Source organism: Malania oleifera, chromosome 5, assembly GCF_029873635.1.
Source record: "Malania oleifera isolate guangnan ecotype guangnan chromosome 5, ASM2987363v1, whole genome shotgun sequence".
Taxonomy (NCBI): Eukaryota; Viridiplantae; Streptophyta; class Magnoliopsida; order Santalales; family Ximeniaceae; genus Malania; species Malania oleifera.
Window position 1 is genome coordinate 14,738,548 of NC_080421.1, and position 8,009 is coordinate 14,746,556.

The window sequence follows — 8,009 nt, forward strand, 5'->3', positions numbered from 1 at the left end:
TTGATCAAATGCATAGGCAATGCCCAAATTCATGTGGTTTGATAAATGTGTCTAAGTTGTATTTAGAAACATATATTTTGAATTTGAATTTGTAAATTTTGGACAAATTCTAGTAAATTTTAATATTGTATTTTGTTCAACTATAGATGCTGATTAATGGCTGAAAATTTTCAAATACATAGTAAGGAGATTACAGGAGTACAAGGCATGAGAGAGAGAGAGAGAGAGAGTAGCATAAACTTTAGGAAAGTGGAATACCAAAAATACAGCTATTAAAGCCCAATCTTAAAACAAAATAGTTCCATTGCCGCCTGTGCCTAATATTTTCACTGCTTACATAACATATTGTGAACTTTTATGAGCCGTTCAACTTATTTCTCATCTCATCGTTATCTGGCACATCTCATAGCTTGATACAAGCATTTGATCATTTCATGGGAGTGTACAAATTCTGAAGGTTGGCTAAGTTTCATTGGAAAGGTTGGCCAACCACCCCTTTATTAGGCTATTCCACATTAAATAAAGCATGGGTTGGGTTAGGAAGCCCACGCAACAACCAAATTAATAATCTCCCTCTTGATGGCGAAATAATGATTTGTCACTCTGCAAAATTGTTGCGGGGACGACACCTCATATTGCTGTCACAGGGAAACATGAAAACAGAACAACCAAAACAAAATCAAATAACTCATCTCCTCTGTTAGAAGCGTAGAATTGAAATTTTGAATTTGAATAAAATATGAAATGAAATTGTATTGATTTTGTTTGAAATTTATCCAAGTTGTAAAAATTATATTTTCAAACATCAACTCAGTTTGGTTTGATCCTTTGTAGTGTTTGGATTGGTTTAGTTCCTCCAAGCCAAGAACCGTACGGTTCAATTTAATTCTTACCTCTGACATTTTTTCGTTCAAAAAAATATATCAATTAAATCAAGCTAAATGCTTTATAAACCAAACAAAATTGGAACGAAATTTTTATATATATATGATTTCTGAATTCAAAGTTTCAACCCTGTGCTGTATTTTTTTTCCTTCTGTCTTTTATATCAAGGGGGACCCATGTGGGCGTTTGAGAAAAAAAATAATTGCAGATACGGGCCCTGTGGGCCTCACATTTATTAACTTCTTATTTCTTTTTCCCTTCCATCTCTGTCAATGGGGTCGAGTCCCACTAAGTTTTAAATGACAAAAATGCGAGGTAAATTATCACAATAAAGACTATCGAACATCAAAGGTCCAGAGTCAATGGTCTGAAAATCATATATGTCAATAAATCAGAGCCTATTCATTCAAAAAAAATGATATATAGTAATAATTCAAATCTTTTATTGTCTCCTATGTCATATAATTGTGTATAAATATCCATGCTTGTGTCCTCTCTAAAGTATGTAGTGTTCACGACTCACGTATTGAATAAAATATTTATTACTGTTTCAATTTTTCTTTACATAATGCAAATTTTCTCTACTAAAAATATAAAATTAATTTTAATTAATATTATTCAAAAATATAGAAATACATATACCGTGTTATATTTCTATTTACATATATTATATGCATTAAAATTAGAATAAGTGGTTGTTTTCTCACTTACCTTCTACCAAAAAGTTTTGATATCAAAAAATTACAATTATACATAAAAGCATTTAATTTAGTTAGTGTTCAATTTTTCATATGTTATAAAATAAAATATTTAATTTTTATTCAAATTTTATATTTTAAATCCTTATTCAATATTCTTATGGTTTATATCTATATTTTATTTTTCTCAATTAATTTTACATTTAAATTGATCCGCCGCAAATAAATTTATATCATATATGTATGTCCATAATATTTTTTTTATAGTTTTATGTACTATATACATATTACATTATTCATATTAATTTATCAATATTTGTTAGTTAGGTTGAACAAATAATATAAAATAATGTGTTAAATTATGATACTATTGTTAAAACTAATTATCTAAATACACACACACACACACACACACACACACACACACACACACATATATAACAATTAATCTCACTAAAAATACACAAAAAAGTTATATCTAAATATGATTTGTATTAGGACCCGTCTTCTCTCTCTTTTCTTTTCTTTCTTTCTTTTCATCCGTTTTTTTTTTTTTTTTTTTTATACATGACATCCAGACCTCTAACAGAAAAGGGAGTCCTACTGTTGGCCTCATCTTCGATAATTGATGACGAAAATTTTTCCCTTTGATTAAACAAATTTGATTACTTCTTTAAATAATTCCTTCTTATTGGTAAAAGTGTTGGTTGATCAAGGAAGCTAAGGTGATCTATTTTTTAAGTGATTTAATTAGCAATTAATTGCATTAAAAAATATACAAAAAAAACCTATGCTTAAATATTGTTTGTATTCTATTTGTTTCAACGTAATGTTTAGTTCTCTACTAAAATGATATATGATTGCAATTTTGTATTTTCTAACTTTTTCGCTTATCAAGGAGATTAATTTGATTCGTTTTTGTCGTGATTTAATTAACAATTAATCTCGCTAAAAATACGCAAAAGAAATTATACTTAAATATTTTTTATCCTATATGTGTTTTAAAGGTATTGTTTAATGAATTTATCTAGATATGTTTTTCCTACACATTTTTACTAATAATAAAATTGTATTTACATTCAAAGTCCATGCTATAATTATATATTATTGCAATTCTGTATTTTTATCATTGATCTTATTACTTAAATTTATTTTTAAATTATTTTCTATATAATTTTTTTTCTTTTATATTATCCCGCCACATATCGCGGATAGTCTTTCTAGTTGTATTTAAATTCATACATAAAATCTGAACTTGGCTTGGTTTTTAGACCTTTTTCCTTATGGTTCAAGCCAAAGCCACATGCCCAAACTATGTTTTGTGTTGTGGGTGTAATAAAGATTAAAGCTCCAAGTTAATAGTTTGGTGGAATAGCTATTCATTTAAATAAGATAAAATATAGTTTAAATTATGGAAATTAAGAGAATAATTATTTCATATTTATTTCTAATTTTTTATGCACGATATGGTAAGAAAGGAATGGGTATCCATATAATCAAATTTTTGAATAATTATTGCTTACCTATTTTTTATTATGGATTTATAAAAAAATATTTTACATTATTATTTACTTTATAATAATAACATAATTTTTTGTATAACTAATTGTAATTATTCTATTAAAACTAATTTATTCTTGGAAATGGATATTTCGCAAATCAAACATAACTGAATACTCAAAAGAGATGTCTAGACTTCAACTTCTCCCAGGATAGAAATTGGGAAGTCTTTGTTTTGGAAATGGGGTTAATCAATTTGCTTTCCCAAATGTATAGTGGACGCTAAGATGTGAAGTGACGTATAAATATTGTAGTTAATTAAAAAGACTTCCCGCACATAGTTTAGAGTTATTGAGAAAGATTCATTAGATTATTTATTTATGTTTATGATATAGTTTTAAGAATAGCTATGCTTTTTACTTAGATTTGATTATTTTTTATAATTTTATGTTTTTAATTTTGCTTGCATGAATTCGCAGTTGTAGAATTATTAAATTATTAGAGATGATTCTAATTTTGTAAATAGTTATTAAATGTTTCACAATTTATTAATTAGAAATTGTAACACAATTCCAACTATTATGATACAAATGTTCTAAAAAATGATAGGTTATTTACCATCGATCACAAATTATCTAACTCAAATCACTACTTAATTGAGACGAATATAAATAATTACTTTTGATCTTTTAATTTGCCCAATCCTTCGCACGTTATCTAGATCCGTTTTTATTTACAAATATTTAAAAATTAAAAAAACAATTCAACATTGTTGTGACTATTTGAACATTTTAAAATAAAAAATAAAAACTCTATAAAGCATGGCCTTGAAGTTTATTTATGAGGTTGCCATGCATGGTGCAACTGCACAACTTCTAATGGGTTGATGAAGACTCATTAAAAAGGGCAGGCCAACCACCTATAGATTTTTTGAATGAGTTGAACACCGAATCAATGCATGGGCTATGATGTCCACACAACTTTTATAACATAGCTAGCTAGCTTCCTTAAAGGAAGTTCCTTTACACAAACCCTAGCTATGGCTTCACAGCAAAACTTAAATATATATTATGCATCACATGCAAGCCCATCGAGGGTTGGGTCCCCCAAACTTATTTGAATGCAGAGATCGAAATTCATTAGTGGATGTGGACTTCTTATAAATGTTGCTCATGACATTGGTGTTGGTTGCTTTCTGAACGGTGGGGAGGTCATCACTCTCTCTCTCTCTCTCTCTGTTGATTGCTTTCTCAACGGTGGGGAGGTCATCACCCTCTCTCTCTCTCTCTCTCTCTCTCTCTCTCTCTCTCCTGGTTTTGTGTACTTTTCAAGTGGGGTTATTTATTATTTCTTGCCAAACTTGGGTCCTCTCTAAAGCAGAGCATCTCCATGGGGAGCAAATTGGAGAGTGGGGAAACCACTCCACTCTCATTTTTACCTCCACCTTTAATTAAGTGCCTTGACTAAAGAGCACAAATGTAGGTATAAGTCAAATTTGAAAAGAGGAGAAATTTTTCAGTGTGTTTGGGTGCAAGTGTATCAAACACATCACTGCACTTTATTAGTGGGTTTCGTGTACTTTTAGTGGTAGGATTTGCTAAATCGAATGACAATATTTTAGGTACATATGGGTCAAGAATTCTCTCGTTACTATGGATGTAGAAAATCGTCTTATATTTACATATTTGTTCAACAAGTGATAGATATTATAATATAGTAGTATAGTGATGTATTTTGTCAATGTTTATTCAATAATTTTTTATAGAATCTGCCATGCGTATGCGTATAAGAGGATGGTCCTTTATATTTTTTGTTAAGTAAAAAATCACAAGTTGGTAATACACCAAAAACTTAGAGAGAGAGAGAGAGAGAGAGAGAGAGGGTGGGGTGGGGCTTCTTACTTTGAATATGACAAAACTTCAAAAACTTATATATTAGAAGTATTTTGGAAAGATACAAGATCGAAATGGAGCGTCACCCGTATGTGGGCGTGGGATCCATCTCGTACCAGTGTCTTCTTGGGATACAAGTTTGAGAAGAATTGCCTCTCCTTTTTTAACTTTCAAACATATATTCCATTGCAATGGCAGTGAGTGGGGAATCAACTCAAGTTGATATACAATGATGAAAAAAAGTGGATTGTCAATGACATTTCAACATGGAAAGAATACTTTGGAGGACCCTTTAAGGAACCCAAAAGAAAAAGGTGGAGGTAAAGATGGAAGGAACTTGTAAGACTGGTGGGGTTCTTCCAAAAGAAAACAAATATGAAGATCTAAACAGAAAAAAAGTACTGAAGATCACAAACACAGACCATCCTTTCTCTCTCTCTCTCTCTCTCTCTCTCTCTCTCTCTCTCTCTCTTATGGTCAAAGGCACAACAATATTCTCTAGACTAGGGCTTTTAATTTGACATTTTGTGGGGGACATACCTTCATTTATGAAGTAGTAAATTTGACATATTATCATCATTTATTCGATGAATTTACAAATTTGTCAATAAAAAAATATATAACACTTGTTAAATAGACGATCATGATGTGATAATGGCAGACCTAAAACATATAAATTTGATCCAAAACCTCTGTCAAACATAAGATGAGGATTTATAAATTTAACTTTTGAGAAAATTTTATATACTTTTATATTATATTTTATTTAAATTTAATGCAAATTTAAACTCAAACTAAAATATTGTCCACTTGGTATAATTGTATGAAATTGGATCTTTGTTAATGGATCTTGTTGAGGTACTAATATATATATATATATATATATATCTTTGTGTGTGTGTGTGTTATTTAATATTGTGGTTGAAGAATTTAATAGTCCTAAATTTGTCAAAAGAAATGGTTTATGATTGAAAAAAGATTCATATAGCCGACTCTACCTAGAGGGACTTAAGGTTTAGTTTTGTTATTGTTGTAATGTTGTGGTTGATATTGAAAGTGAGTACCTCAACTGCATTGGATAGTGAATATTCTCTAAATTAGTACAATTGACAAGTGGGTGTAAGTCATTTTTAAATTCTAAATCCACTTGCCCTCTCTTTCTTTGTTTGTTGAATTTTTTGTTTCCTTTTAATTGGGAATGCTAATCTAACCCAATGCTCTAAATGGACATCATGCATCATTTGAATGGATTTTTCTTGTCACTTTGCTTGAATAATTGAAGGATTGTAAAAAGAAAAAAAAATTGGAATTATCTTTTTGAAAAAAATTTATTTTTCATTTGTAATAGATTTTAAAAAAATGATAATTTTTTACTCTAACTAGGATTTTTTTTTTTTGTAAAAATATGTTTCTCTTGTATATAGTACAAAATCAAAAAAAAATATTTTAATTATATTTTAAGACACTTTTTTTTTCCTTAACCAAACAACGCTTGAAGAAAAATAATGAGAGAGAGAGAGAGAGAGAAATGAAGGGTTGATATTTTAAAGCAACCAAACGTCGACTCCATAAATTGGTTTCTTGTCAAATGTCAAGCAACATTGACATAATCCTATGACCTTTGATTTCAAACTGTAACATCCCAGTTCACACACTCATTGACTTCTTCTTCTTTGATGTGAATTGTGTCTCACATTTTGAGTAGAAAACATACATAAAAGGAAAGTATGAAAGAAATCAAGCAGCAGCAGGGGAAATCGTCGACGATAAGACTCTAACCGTCGCCAACTTGGAGCAGAATTTCAGACAATTTACTTTCTGTCTGAAATTGTCGACGGTCTTGCTCGGGTCATCCAGCGCATATTTCAAATTTGAATTAGGAGATGTTGGTTTGGTTGGACTTTGGAGGGAAAATCTCTAGGAACTCTCTAGCTATATATGTCATAGTTGATATATTTAAAGTATTGGTTGATGTTTGTTGAGAACCACGTAATTTTTGGTCATTGTGATTGTTTTTACTTTCATTTACTTGTTGTGGTTGTGGATTGTTCTGTATATTCACCATTTAAGTGTTGTATTGTGTGTTTGATTGTTTACATACAAATATATATATATATATATATATATATATATATATATATATATATATTCCGTTGTGCATATTTGAGGGTTTTACACAACATTCTTCTTAAATAGGAGGATAAGAGGATACAATAATATGTTACTCCTTAGGACTCAAATTCAAAATCTCAAAGAAATGTCTCAAATTTTAATCGGAGACTAACTCTACAGATTCAAATTTTAATTATAGTTATATACAAACTAGTATTTTCATAGGGACAAACACATAAGATCTAAGACCCCAAACTCCCCTCCCTTGCTCATTTCCAATCTCAAATTCTTCTTAACAAAGAATTCAACCCGGGTTTTGAGAATCAAGAATGAATAACATGTGTTAAACGTTGAGATTGTGTGAGAGAGAATAGATTTTAATTGTAATCTAAACTCTCAATTAAGAATAAAAAGTTAAGCTAAAATTTAGTTTACATCAATTCCATGAAGATGACTTTTGACCTAACTTATTTTAGTTAAAATCCAAATAAAATTTAGATGTTGGAAGTAGTAGAGTGGGGGGGTTTGGTTGGTCTGCAGTCAAGGATTTCAAAAATGAAAATCACAAAAAAAAAAAAAAAGGAAAATCCAACAAACGACGTATGATATCTCAATGGTTATAGGATTTAATTTTAATCTAAAGTGATGTGATATGAATGTAGAGATCTGAATCCATTCTATGAATTTGTCCATCCTCCCAAGAAAAACACAAACACTATGGAGAGTGTCATGGAAATTAAAGAACTATTTTGAATTGAATAAACTTTTTTATATTTAGTTTTCAAGGAAAGTAAATTTAATAATAAATTATATAGAAAATTAATTCCAATAATTTAAATTTTACACATTATTAGTATTTTTTTTAAAATTTTTAATTTTTTAAATTCTATTAGAGTAGATTTTTATTTTAAATATTATTTAA